This window comes from Strongylocentrotus purpuratus, unplaced genomic scaffold, assembly GCF_000002235.5.
Source record: "Strongylocentrotus purpuratus isolate Spur 01 unplaced genomic scaffold, Spur_5.0 spur5_scaffold_18, whole genome shotgun sequence".
Lineage (NCBI taxonomy): Eukaryota > Metazoa > Echinodermata > Echinoidea > Camarodonta > Strongylocentrotidae > Strongylocentrotus > Strongylocentrotus purpuratus.
Genome location: NW_022145603.1, coordinates 15,528,603 through 15,541,942, shown reverse-complemented (window position 1 = coordinate 15,541,942; position 13,340 = coordinate 15,528,603).

Here is a 13,340-nt window from a genome sequence, read left to right as displayed (position 1 = left end):
ATTCTACCCTCAACAAAAGAACATCCCTTCACTGCTATTATGAAAAATGTGTAGAACAGGAGAATATGCATGTGACACCTGTTCTACACATTTTTACATAATAGCAGGGAAGGGATATTCCTTTGTCTACCTGAGGAACTGTATATTTTATGCACACGCGGCATACTAGTACCTTGAGCATGTAAAGGCGCTATATAAATATCAATATGTATGTATGTATGTACTAGATTTAGGAAAATCAAGGTTGACGCATTCTCGATCGCCGACTGAGACGACGTAACGCATGCGCAGTGCCTTAAAATGACGTCACACGTTGCAGTCAAAGCTGTCGACGTGCAAATCTAAAAGTCCCTATTAACGACCACACAAACAGACACAGATGCATTCAAACAAACAAAGGTCAGACCAAAATAGAAAAACTACCCAGAAGAAAAGACAATTAACAAGCAAACAAACAAAGGTCAAAGCAAAATCGACAAAGCGACAAGAATGACAAATTCACCAGCAAAGGATGAACTGAAACATACATAACAGCATCGTACGAACTGACCCTCAAAGGACAACAGAGGGCGTTTTGGGTTTACAGTAAGCAAGGATAAACTAAACAGCATAACATCATCGTACGAAATGACCATCAAAGGACAACAGAGGGAGGGCTTAGGCACAGTAGTTCATCTGCGCAGTTATGTATTTTTTTATTTTTAATCTATGATTATCAATCAAATTGCACCGACCATTTAGCCTGCTGAACAAATGCCATTTTGATATCTTTAGTGCCCAAATGATTAATCATTCTTGCCTCGTCTTCAATAATCTGTCATATTATAATTGGGCCCCCGTCCCCTATGAAACTCCCATTTTGTCTTGTTCTTTTCATTTTTGCACTCGACGCCACTGATTTTTTTCATTAGCCTCCCTCTCTACCCAGCCCTCCCCCGACAGTAACATTTTCGATCCAAGACCCCCTTCCAATACTTATATTTCCATAGGTCCTAGCTATTACCCCCCCCCCACACACACACACACACACACACACACCCTAACGACATTACACCAAGGCACATCCAGTCAATATCTCTCATGTTAAAATCACCTCCTAACCGAACAGAACAGTTACTGCCGTAGTTGGAGTGAAGTTTGGAGATTGACCTGTCAAGCTCATCAAGTGATTCTGTGGAGGAGTTTGGATTATAGTATGCACCGACGTATCAAACCGCGTTTCTTCCGAGATCAAGTTTGATCCATAATAATTCGGCGTTAAAGGTACTATGTCCCTTTTGCAGCCAGCCAACCTCAAATGCTGTAGAACTTTGCAGGAATTATGAATATGTCATGTAGTCTAGATCTATGTCCTATCTGTGAAATTTAAACGTTAGCAGTGTCCTCATATTCAAATTATGCAAGGAAACCCGTTTACTTGCTAGACTTCACTGTCAGACACTATTGAGTGACTGACTGGCTTTTTTCTTCTTTGGTAATAACATACATGAAAAGAGTTGTAAAGGGTACATGAGCATTTGTCTACATCAATAACCACTTCTTGTGATGGCCAAGATTAAACTGATTGAATCTTTGCGCAGCGTAAAACGTATGACCATTCGGTACAATTGTCTGAAAATCAAGACTATTACTTTTGGGCTCTATAGCCCTCAAGTCGATTTGACAACTAATAGTCGTTATTTTCCCACTTGAAGACATTTTCAAGCCCCACCTATTTAAGGGAAGTTCTAAATTAGTATTATCTTTCAAATGCAGTTGGAATTTAACTTTTTCATTTTTTTGGCCTGCAAATGGGACATAGTACCTTTAACAGAGAGTTCGTCTAAGATCTGGGAAGTCATGTTTTTGACTGCGATCATAACTCCGCCATAACCATCGGCGCGATCTTTACGGAAGATTTGGTAGTGATCAGGAAAGCTAGATTTCACAGATCTTTATATCTGCATTTAGCCACGTCTCAGTACATATCAAAATATCGGGTTGTTCAGCTTTCAGTAGAACTTAAAATTCTTCAACTTTGCTTTTAACCCTAAAAAGGCCGGGCTATTTCAAGTCTTAGTACAGCCGGCGGGGGGGGGGGGGGGGGGGGGGGGCATTATGGCCCCCCCTTAAGATCTCGGCCGTAAAAAGGCCGATCTCGGCTAAAATTTGCACGCATGTCAAGTGAAGTGTATAGAACAATATGATAATTTCAATTTTTTGAAAAATTTACTCATTTGCATATTTAAGGTAATTTATGCAAATAAGGTCATAAAATCACATTTTTGCCCATAAATCATATATTATTCATATTTGAGCATTTTTTTTCACTACATATCTTCATTAGACCAAATGGAATAAAATACGACAAAAAAATTTGGAAGAGCTAGCTTATTCCTTATGTTATCTCTTGTTTTTATAATTTCTTATGTATTTCATTGTTTTTCAAACTTATGTATTTTTTTTTTTTTTTTTTTTTATTTCATTACAACAATTCAACTATTTTGACCCCAACAAAACCCCATAAACTTCAAACAAGACCCAATAACCAATGTTTGATCTATTTCTAGGAAAAATGACATTTTCATATGTTTTGTACACAATTCACAAAAATGAGCGATTTTCGGGCTGACATGCAAAGACAAAAGGTCACGTGACCTTGTAAATGCAGGCCCGATTTTCATTCTTTTTTTTTTTAAAGATGCGCAAGACTCAAAAGGAAAAAGTCAGCGAGCGGCGGGGCGCCATCCGTATGCGTTCCTGAACAATCAGAAAAATCATGGAGGGGGGGGGCATAATGCCCCCCCTCCCGGCCTTATTAGGGTTAATGCTTTGGAAGTTCATGCTAAATATCTTCAAGCCAGGTCTTTTTTGGTTTGAGTCATGCTGTTTACTGGAATCTTGAACTGGTTGAGCATTAGAGCTTGTATCATTTCGCATATCATTAGTAATAGTAGTTGTGTAAATGCGCCTAACGACAAATGACTCACACTAGATCAGTTTCCTTTCTTCGGATCTTTATTCAAAGTTCAATCCAACTACTGTCATTGCAAATGACAACTTTGGATCTGTAGCGTAGTCTTGTAGCGGTTCCCTAAAAGAAAAGATAACAAATCTTTGTCATAAATAATATGCTCTAATTAGAACAAAGACTATTTGTATGTTCAAAGCAATGAACAACAATATATGTCATCTATTGTAATCTGCTTGGAGCGTGTTTGTAATGAACTCAAATGGATGCATTAACTTGTTTATATCAGAGTAATTAATTCTGTCTCTTCTACTAGCATAACTTGAATAGTGTATACTATTCTGAACCTGATCCTTATCCATTCTGAATCACATACATTAAGGCTATTATACCCTGGTTGCTTATTAATGAATTCTTTCCACAAATAACACCATAAACGCTCTTAAATGATAACGTTTAAATTACAAAAGGACCTGGACCCCTTTCAGCACTACAATACGATGTAGTATACAAATTAAACTAATCCATTACTATATACCAGGGGCGTAAATCCCGGGGGGATGGGGGGCTGCATCCCCCCTGGCTTGAAGTAGGGGGGGTGGCCTGTACAAACATCCCCCCTGATATTACCAAAAAACAGAGAGGAAAAAAAGGAAGAAGAAGAAGAAGAAAAAAATGTGATTGTTTCAAAAAACTTAAGGGACGAGGGGATGATATTTAAGGGCTGCAATGCATGTGATGTTTGTGTAGGTCTATGAATGAATTAATTTGTTGTTTATATTGAATTAATTGAATTAAATTCAGATAAATAGGGCTTATTAAGAGTCGAAAACGGTGCAACGAATCATCTTCTTTCTATAATAATTAAATCAAACGTCTAAGCTTTTCGCGCGGGAAGGGGAAACTGAATTCAGACGAGAATGAAGAGTCGAAAACAGTACACCCAATCGTCTGCTTTCTCTAATAATTTAAGGAAACGTCAAGGCCAGGGGCGGCCGAGCGTCTTCCAAAGTGGGGGGGGGGGCACCAACAAAAAAGGGCACTTTCTAGAAGAAAAGGACACCCACAGTGGGAAATCTCAAAGCGAAAATATACAATTTTTTAGACATTGGTACATGTATATACCCCTACATTGTGATTACATTATCAGGGATGATTTCAATATTTGTTTCTCTTCATACATCATACAAGATATCGCTTAAGCATCATACTTTACAGTTGGGTGTGATGTCTGAATATGCATTTACGAGCGAGCGAAGCGAGCGAGAAATTTTTTACAGATCTGTGAGGTCTCAGTGCGAAAAATTTACATCTTATAAAGAGGACAAAAGCCAATCGTGATGGGGTTATATAAGCACATTCTCATAACGGAAGACTAAAAGACCTTTGATAAGTAACATAATTATATCATCTTTAAATGCGGGCGAGCGCAGCGAGCGACCTTTGGGGGAAATTGCTCTTTAGTCGCTTTTAATAAGGGGCACGTTTAATAATTACATGAAAAGGGGACAATTATCGAAAGGGATGAGACACTTTTTAGAAAAGAAAAGGAGCACGTGTCAAAGTACAAAGGATAATTATAAGAGATGAAAATGAGGCATTTTTTCACCTGAAAAGAGGTACTCACCAGTGATGAAAAAGAGGCGTTTACGAAAATGGGAAATAGGCATTTGTTGACGGAAAAGGGGCACCCATCAGATTTTGATAGGGGCATTCATAAGAGGTGAAAAGGGGATAGGTCCCTTATTAGAAAGGAAAAGGGGCACGTATCATTATTAAAAGGGAGTTATCAGAGGTGAAAAGGGGCACTGACCAGATATGAAAAGAGGCACTTATGGAAATGTAAAAGGGCACTTATAATAAAGGAAAATGTGCATTTGTTGAATGAAAAGGGGGCACCGTTCAGATTTTTAAAAGGGGCAGTTATGAGAAGGGGAGGGAGCTCTTTCTTTTTAATGGGGGCACTTATCATAAGGAAAAGGGGCACTTATTAAAAAGGGAAAGGGGTAGTTATGAGAAGGGGAAGGAGCTCTCTCTCTCTCTTTTTAATGGGGGCACTTATCATAAGCAAAAGGGGCACTTATTAGAAAATAAAAGGGGCACATATTAAAATGAAAGGTGTGCTCATCCGAGTTTAAAAAAGGGGTAGTTATTAAAAGGAGAAGGGGCACTTCTTACAAAGGAAAAAGGGGGCAGTTGTCAAAGTAAAAGGAGCACCTCTCAGTTTTGAAGAGGGCAATTATCAGAGGTGAAGGGGGCACTTATCAAAAGTGAAAAAGGGCACTTCTCGTACCTGAAAAGAGGCGCTTACTAGAGATTAAAAAGGGCACTTAACCAAGATAATTTCAAGATTTATGAGAATGGAAAATGGACACTTATTGCAAAGAAAAATGGGAACATGTCGAAGGAAAAGGGGCACGTGTCAAAAATAAAAAGGGCACTCGTCAGAGGTGAAAAGGGGGAAGGGGCACTTTTTACTAAGTAATAGGGGCACTTGTCAAAGTAAAAGGGGCACTTTTCCTATGTAAAAGGGGCACTTCTTACAAAATAAAAGGGGCACTTTTCCTATGTAAAAAGGGGCACTTTTGGGGTATCTTAAAAAGTGGGTGTGCTTGTGCTAGTATGTGATGGCTATCGCCGATCATTCCCCCCCCCCCCCCCCTCCAACTCCTCGGTACGGATTTACGCCCCTGGGGAGGCCGCCTCTGGAAGGCTTCCGCGCTTTGTGCGAGAGGGGGAAACTGAATTCAGATAAATAGCGCTTATTAAGAGTCGAACACAGTACAACTAATCGTCTGCTTTGTCTAATAATTTAATGAAACGTCAAAACTTCCGCGCTTTGCGCGGGAGGGGTAAACCGAATTCAGACAAAGATTAAGAGTCGAGCACGGTTCAACGAATTGTCTACTCTCTCTAATAATTTAATAAAATGCCAAAACTTCCGCGCGGGAGGGAGGAGGGCGGGGGCCGGGGGGAACTGAATTCAGACAAGGATTAACATTCGAGAACGTACAGCAAATCGTCTTCTTTTTATAATAATTCAATGAAACGCCAAAGCTTTCGCGCTTCGCGCGGGAGGGGGGGGGGAAATTCATTCAGACAAGGGTTAACAGTCGAGAACGGTACAATAGATCGTCTTCTTTTCCTAATAATTTAAGGAAACGTCTAAGCTTCCGCGCTTCGCGCGGTAGGCCTATCACCCACACCCCCTAATGAGTGCGCTTCGCGCGCTCTTTGAGTTATTCGCCTGCTCACTATACCGCCCCTCCCTAAAATGAGATCCTAGCTCCGCGCCTGCATTAAAATATATAGCTATGATGCTGACTTAGTACGAAATAATTCGTTTATTTATGTCGTCGAGGAAAATAACCATTTGCGCATACGCAAGTACTATAGATAGTCCGTAGGAAAAACAATTTAGCCTTCGGCCCCCCGGTATTTAGGGTTAAATTTGTAAATATTGGGACATTTAATTTTGTCGGTAATTGGGGCTAGTTTTGTCGGTAATCGTTGGCCTATACACCCCCCCCCCCCCTCCCCCCCCCCCCCCCCCCCCACTAAAAAGGTCTAGCGACGCCCCTGACCATTATACATCATTTTCTAAGTGATGGGACTCAAAATAAAGAGTTCGCATCTTCCTGACGAAATACTCAATCTTTACGTTACTACTTGAAAGTGTGTCGCCTTATTTCGGAGTTCATTATAATAAAACACTACAGTTTGCAGCTGTCAGTATTTCGAAAAATGTCCAATTCTTTTACTTTATGGTTGTCAAATTTGGCATGTGCGTGCATGCATGTATAAATTTATGTACATGTGTTTGTTGTTTGTTCGTTTGTGTGTGCGTGTGTGTGTGTGTGTTGTGTGTGTTTGGGCGTGCGTGCGCGATCGCGCGCGCTTGCGTAAATTAGTGTGGGTGTGCTTGTGCTAGTATGTGATGGCTATCGCCGATCATCCCCCCCCCCCCCCCCCCCACTCCTCGGTACGGATTTACGCCCCTGCTATATACCCATACTAATTACCCAACTGTGCATCTTGCACTTTCTCCAATGAAACATTAATACATATTGCTCCGATTGTCTCATTTTCGCTCGCTGGATCACTGCAGCACAAACATAGCTCGTTCGACGTCACTACCAAACTAGCCAATCAGCTGTCAATGACGTCATATTGAATGCGGAGGAAAATATATTTTGTGAAATTATCGAGAAATGGACTATTTCTAATTGCAAACTAGTTTTATTTTTGGATGGAAACGCAGCTATTGTTATCTTGAAATTCATTGAAGTCATCAGAATAGGGTAAATTACGTCTCAGATGATTCAAGGGGTCTATTTTGTAGATAAATTTTCAATTTCTTAGAATGTTCCACTGTGTTGCAGGGTACCGGGTGTATGCCATTGGGTGTGATGTGTTCGCGCGCAATGTCGCGAATTATACATTCTTCTTCTTCTTCTTCGCTATAAGTACAGGCCACCGCGCCGTCGGGTGTGAACATTCCTTTCCTTCTCAATACAATAACTTTCACCTGCCTAAGTTATTCAAACTATACGGAATCGTGGCGTCTCGCCACTTCCGTTACGTAATCATTAAAAGGATCCGCATATACAACATTTTCCTGCTATACGTACGTTGTACTGCAGGAAAATACAAATCTCCCTGGTGTACCTTACAGTCCAAACGATAAATATGTGCCTTAAACGAAGCAGGCGACAATCGGCGTAGCAGACGACACTTGATATTAATGTTGTATGTGAGATTGCTTTGCTAAATATAAATTACTTTGTTAATAAATATCAACTAAATTTCTTTTACATCTTTAAACCATCATTGATATTTAATAATTCATGAGTGAGAAAAAGAAACATACCAAACTATATAATGATATGAAATACTTGGTGGCAATTAGGGGAGTTTGACGTGATGACCGATTGCACCCCTCTGTTAATGACCGAATAGTCCATGGTGTGTCATGAATATTCATGTTTTTGCTTACCTCGGCTAAATGTTTGCTTTTACTATTAAAATGGAAAAATTACGGTGGGGGTTGGATGAAATGGACATAATGAACATAGCAGAAGTGATAATTGGTAATTCATGCTTCTTATCCTTCGTGTACTTGACCTATAATCTTACAATCGCTTGGCAGACTGAGTCCAAAGTTCGACTTGTGTCACATGTGTATTATAGGCAGTGGCGAGCTTGCAACCTATTTTGAAAAATTACGGTGGGTGAACTTTCAAAAGTCAATGAGACATGAGGGCTCCAATGAAAGAGCTAGTGATAACGTACGTCGGGGTGGATGTGCTTTTCGTTTAAACAAAAAATTAATTTTTAACGATTTTCTAAAAAAAACGTCCATAGGCTAACATGTTAGGCTGCTGACTCTGACGATAGGGGGCGTTGTGAAATGAGACTAAACGGAGCAATATGAATTCAACACAACAACGCGGTCCCTTATCCGACCTAATTTACATGAATTGACATATTGACTGCGATTATATACCCTTGACATTCTATCTTATCAATCGTGCAATATGTATTATAAATTATATCCCGCATACTAAGAATCTTGCAATCTGATTGGTCTAAACGAGGTCACATGATCAATGAAAGAAAGTCTCCCTGTAATAGTAATTTGTTACAGTATTTTTTGGCTGCTGCCCCACTTGCCCATGAAATAAGCATAGCAAACTAGGTTACGCGAAATGTCAGTGTTTTATAAAGCCAAACTACGACGACGCTTAATTTTAAGCGTTGGAAAAGTCAAATGAGCGCGCATCGACTTTGTTACATGTATGTTGTGCATAAAGGGTCTAGACCTAAAAACTAACTGAAGCTAAACTGTCTGCAGAAGCAGTGCTTTTAATTATGTAAAATTCACTTTGAAAAGACCTTATTGCCGATGTGGGATATAAAACAAATATTAACCTCCTCGAAGTCGATTAATATTTGCTTACCATATAAATGCTTCTTGAAGCACACTGAATCATTAACCATAACTGTCTGATCATATGCACTCTGTTCACTCCTTGGTCCAACCCCCTCTGCTTTATAATAGCACACACAGTGTAATGTAACCCTGCTAATTCAATGCGTTTCAAACACATAGCCTTCTGTACACAACGTTGCGTTAATCATCCAAATCAGCTCACTGTTTGCACATCTACATCTAAGGTGGTACTGGACAGGACCAATTGGTATATACGTCCAGACTTCCGTGGCATCGCAAACTGTTAACAAACATCACAACTGAGGGTGCAGAGTTCAAAAATCAAAATAAAAAGGTGCTCATAAAAATACAGTGGGTTGCAGACATCATCTAATTTTTAGATGAAGTAGAGCCACATAATTTACAGTAAATAAACAAATCTAGTTTCCTATATTTGACAGTAAATTACTTATCTACAGGAATCATGTATCATAATTACAAACTATTTGTTCATCCGGAGCAAAATCAAGAGTTCTGTGGTTATAAACATCAAATCTGAAGCCTTTGACTAGGCTTTCTGTTGAACAAATTTTCTTAACGCCACAGATGGCGCTATACAAGTTGCGTTATGGGTTTGTTTTGAGCAGTTTGTTTTTGGGCACGTTGTTGTTTGGGCCTGTTGTCCTTGTCACATGTCAGTGGTCTACTCTGTTTCGGTTTCCTTTTAGAAGAGAACCTAACTAAGTTTCTGTTTTCTCTAATAATTCTGCACATCTACATCTAAGGTGGTACTGGACAGGACCAGTTGTTATATACGTCCAGACTTCCGTGGCATCGCAAACTGTTAACAAACATCACAACTGAGGGTGCAGAGTTCAAAAATCAAAATAAAAAGGTGCTCATAAAAATACAGTGGGTTGCAGACATCATCTAATTTTTAGATGAAGTAGAGCCACATAATTTACAGTAAATAAACAAATCTAGTTTCCTATATTTGACAGTAAATTACTTATCTACAGGAATCATGTATCATAATTACAAACTATTTGTTCATCCGGAGCAAAATCAAGAGTTCTGTGGTTATAGACATCAAATCTGAAGCCTTTGACTAGGCTTTCTGTTGAACAAATTTTCTTAACGCCACAGATGGCGCTATACACGTTTCGCGCCGCCACAGACGGCGCTATACAAGTTGCGTTATGGGTTTGTTTTGAGCAGTTTGTTTTTGGGCACGTTGTTGTTTGGGCCTGTTGTCCTTGTCACATGTCAGTGGTCTACTCTGTTTCGGTTTCCTTTTAGAAGAGAACCTAACTAAGTTTCTGTTTTCTTTTAAATGTAGATCCTATGGAACAAAGAAGCAGATAATGATCACAGAAGTGCAACGAAGAGCACCAGGACCCGATCATCAAATTTTATGGTGTAGATCTAATCAGGAACAGAACACCTGAGTTGAACTCTGGCAAGGTATGTTTGTAAATAAATAAAAAGCGTAGGTTGAACGTGAATAGGCTCTCATATATACTGTGTTACACAATATAGTAGGTCTGGATTAAAAAGATATTATACGAGGCAGGCGCGTACGCAGGGGGGGGGGTGGGGTTAACCCCCCCCCCCCCACCCTCCATTTTGTTTAATGTGTGGGTTTTGGAGGAAACCCACCCCCCCCCCTTCGTTTTTGTTTTGTTTTTTTATTATAAAAAAAAAAAAAAAAAAAGAAGAAGCTAAACGGTGACCTAAAAAAGGTGACCTTACCCCCCCCCCCCCCCCCAACGGAACGAAATGTTTATCGGTCAAATTTTCGAATTTCGGGACAAAAAAATATATATGTCCTCTTACCCATCAGGTCTCTTCGTCTTCTTTGTGCATGGCTGATCGTCAACGAAATGGAGTTAAGTCTTTTGTCAACTCTGTCCGTTGCTAAGGCAGGCAGCCAGTGAAAACGAACTCGTTTGATCAAATTATGGAAATGCAAGTCTTACTTTAAACAAACAGGACTTTGTTATTCCTGGCGCATTTTTCCTGATTAAGGTGTCATTTGAAAGGGCAGAAATTGAACTTTCTAGAAATTTGATTTTCCTTTTAAAATTCAGAAACCGCCCGTCAAATGACTTTTTGGTTTCCTCTCTTCAAATTGTTTTTAATCACTCATGCGTGAGATACGAATCCTATGAGTTGCATGAAATGAAAGAAGAGGATCTAAGCTTTCCAAATATGTGTCATTTATTAATTATAATTGTGATTAAGTTATGATAAAACATCCATAATTCTCGGTTTCGTTTTTTCTGGGACGCACTGTATATAGATGGTTCTGAATCGACTCTTCAACCAATTATCTGTGGCGTCCCCAAAGGTTCTGTATTTATAGGTCCGCTTCTTTTTATTTTATACATTAATGATCTCAAAAACTCATCTGAAATCTTATCATTTATTCTTGTCGCGGATGACCCCAATTTATTTTGCTCTCACAATAACCCAGAAACACTTCTAAACATTGTAAACACTGAATTAAATTGGGGTTTTAACTGGTTCCAAGCCAATAAATTGTCGCTCAACTCCTAGCCTGCCATAAGGCTGGTGCACGCTACCGTTATAGAGCTTGGTACACGTGAGCGAGCCATTGCTTCGCTGCCTTGTGCAAACTTCGTAAACCTGGCACGGGGGATTTGGGGCTTGGCACAATAGGGATTAGCCCTGTGGCATGATTAGATTTGAAATTAATAAAACATATTTCATGCTATTCAGTAATTCCGTATCATCCTTCCCGGGTCATATCAAAATCAATATCGTAACTATATATATATACTGTCTTTTACCATTGAGGTAGCTCCTGAACCCCTCCAAGGACTTCCCTCGAACACCATAGTGGGACAACTTATGGAGTAAATATAGTTATTAATTGTATCAAAGGACTTTGAGAATTCCAGGAAAATACACGCAGTATGTAGCACATTGTCGATAGCATTTGCAATCTTATTGATAAATATTAGAAGTGCGTGCGTGGTTGAGTGCTTCTTGGGAAAACCAAATATTTGGGAGCCAGAGAGAACATGAGTAAAATTCAAAAAAGCAATAAAGAGAGAATAAATAATTTTTTCGAGAATCTTTGAGAAACTTGTTAGGAGTGAAATGAGGCGGTAATTTCCTATGTCTTGTTGATCACCTTTCTTAAAATGGGTATAACCTTTGCGATCTTCATTTTATTAGGTACAGTGCCAGTTGTTAGTGATAGATTGGAAATATGTGTTAGAAGAGAAACTATAATAATAATAATATTATAATGATAATTATTAAAGCTTATTCCGATAAAGAGTATAATTTTACTTTTATTTCTTTTGTTTGGTTCAGTTTTATATCTATAGAATTTTTTTTTTAATGTATGGACCTTAAAGCTTATCTGTATTAGTTTATAGGAGGGATTAGACCACCCTGCAAGGTCACTGGACAGGTAGTTATCTCATCAACTCAGCTCTCAATTAATATAAGTAAAAGAGGATCATGGGGGACCAATGGTCACCGATTAGGCATTGTTTTCTATATAGAGGGAGCAAGTAGATACAAGTAGAACAGTGTGGCTGTAAAAGAGTTTTCGAAATCCAAGGATATCTTTGTAGTTAGCTTGAGCAGGACGCTCTAATGGTAAGTTGGTATTGAACGATTCATTAAATATATCGAAGAATTTATCAAAAGCTAGATAAGAGTCATCATTATTGTATATCTGTTGCCAGTTAATAACCGAGAGACTTTCTCAGAGTCTGTTAAGGTTTTCCTCTAATAACACTCTAAATTGGTTCTGTTTTCTAATACTTGATGAAGACGACTGGGTAAGGCTCGGTTAACGGAAAATATTGGAAAATGATCGGACAGGTCGGACAAGTTGCAGAGTTTAGTTGAAACCCGGGCCAGAGACGTCAGCCCCTGGTAAAACTGCGCAATACGCACATCAATAGAAGCTAGTCGGAATAGATGGAACAACAGTTCGCTCGGACAAGACATTTTCAATCATTAATTTTTGTCAGAGGTGGACTAATAGAGAGTGGCTTTGCCCGTCCGTTTCATTGCAAAACCTAATGTGGTATATTTTATGGAGAACACGAAAGGAAATATGCCCCATCAAGAACGCAATTTGGCATATTTGAAGAACATACACAGTATTTTAAAAAAAATGTGCCCCCCCCCCCCACCCCTGTTAACTGTGACAGCCGTTATTTATATTTGTGTGTTTGTTGTTGCTTACTTGCTTGTTAGATTGTCAGACAACTTAGAGTAAAATTTGCGATTTTAACAAATCCAACGACCATTTTGTGTTCAAAAAATGTTTTCTTTTAATTGGGTTGTGGATAATAGCTCCATCAGTTACCATGAAAATTTGAACATTGAAAATTGCTAGTACACTAAAAGTCCATTCTTTATATAGTTTGATTTCGGATATTCTATTTTATGTATTCTACATAATATACG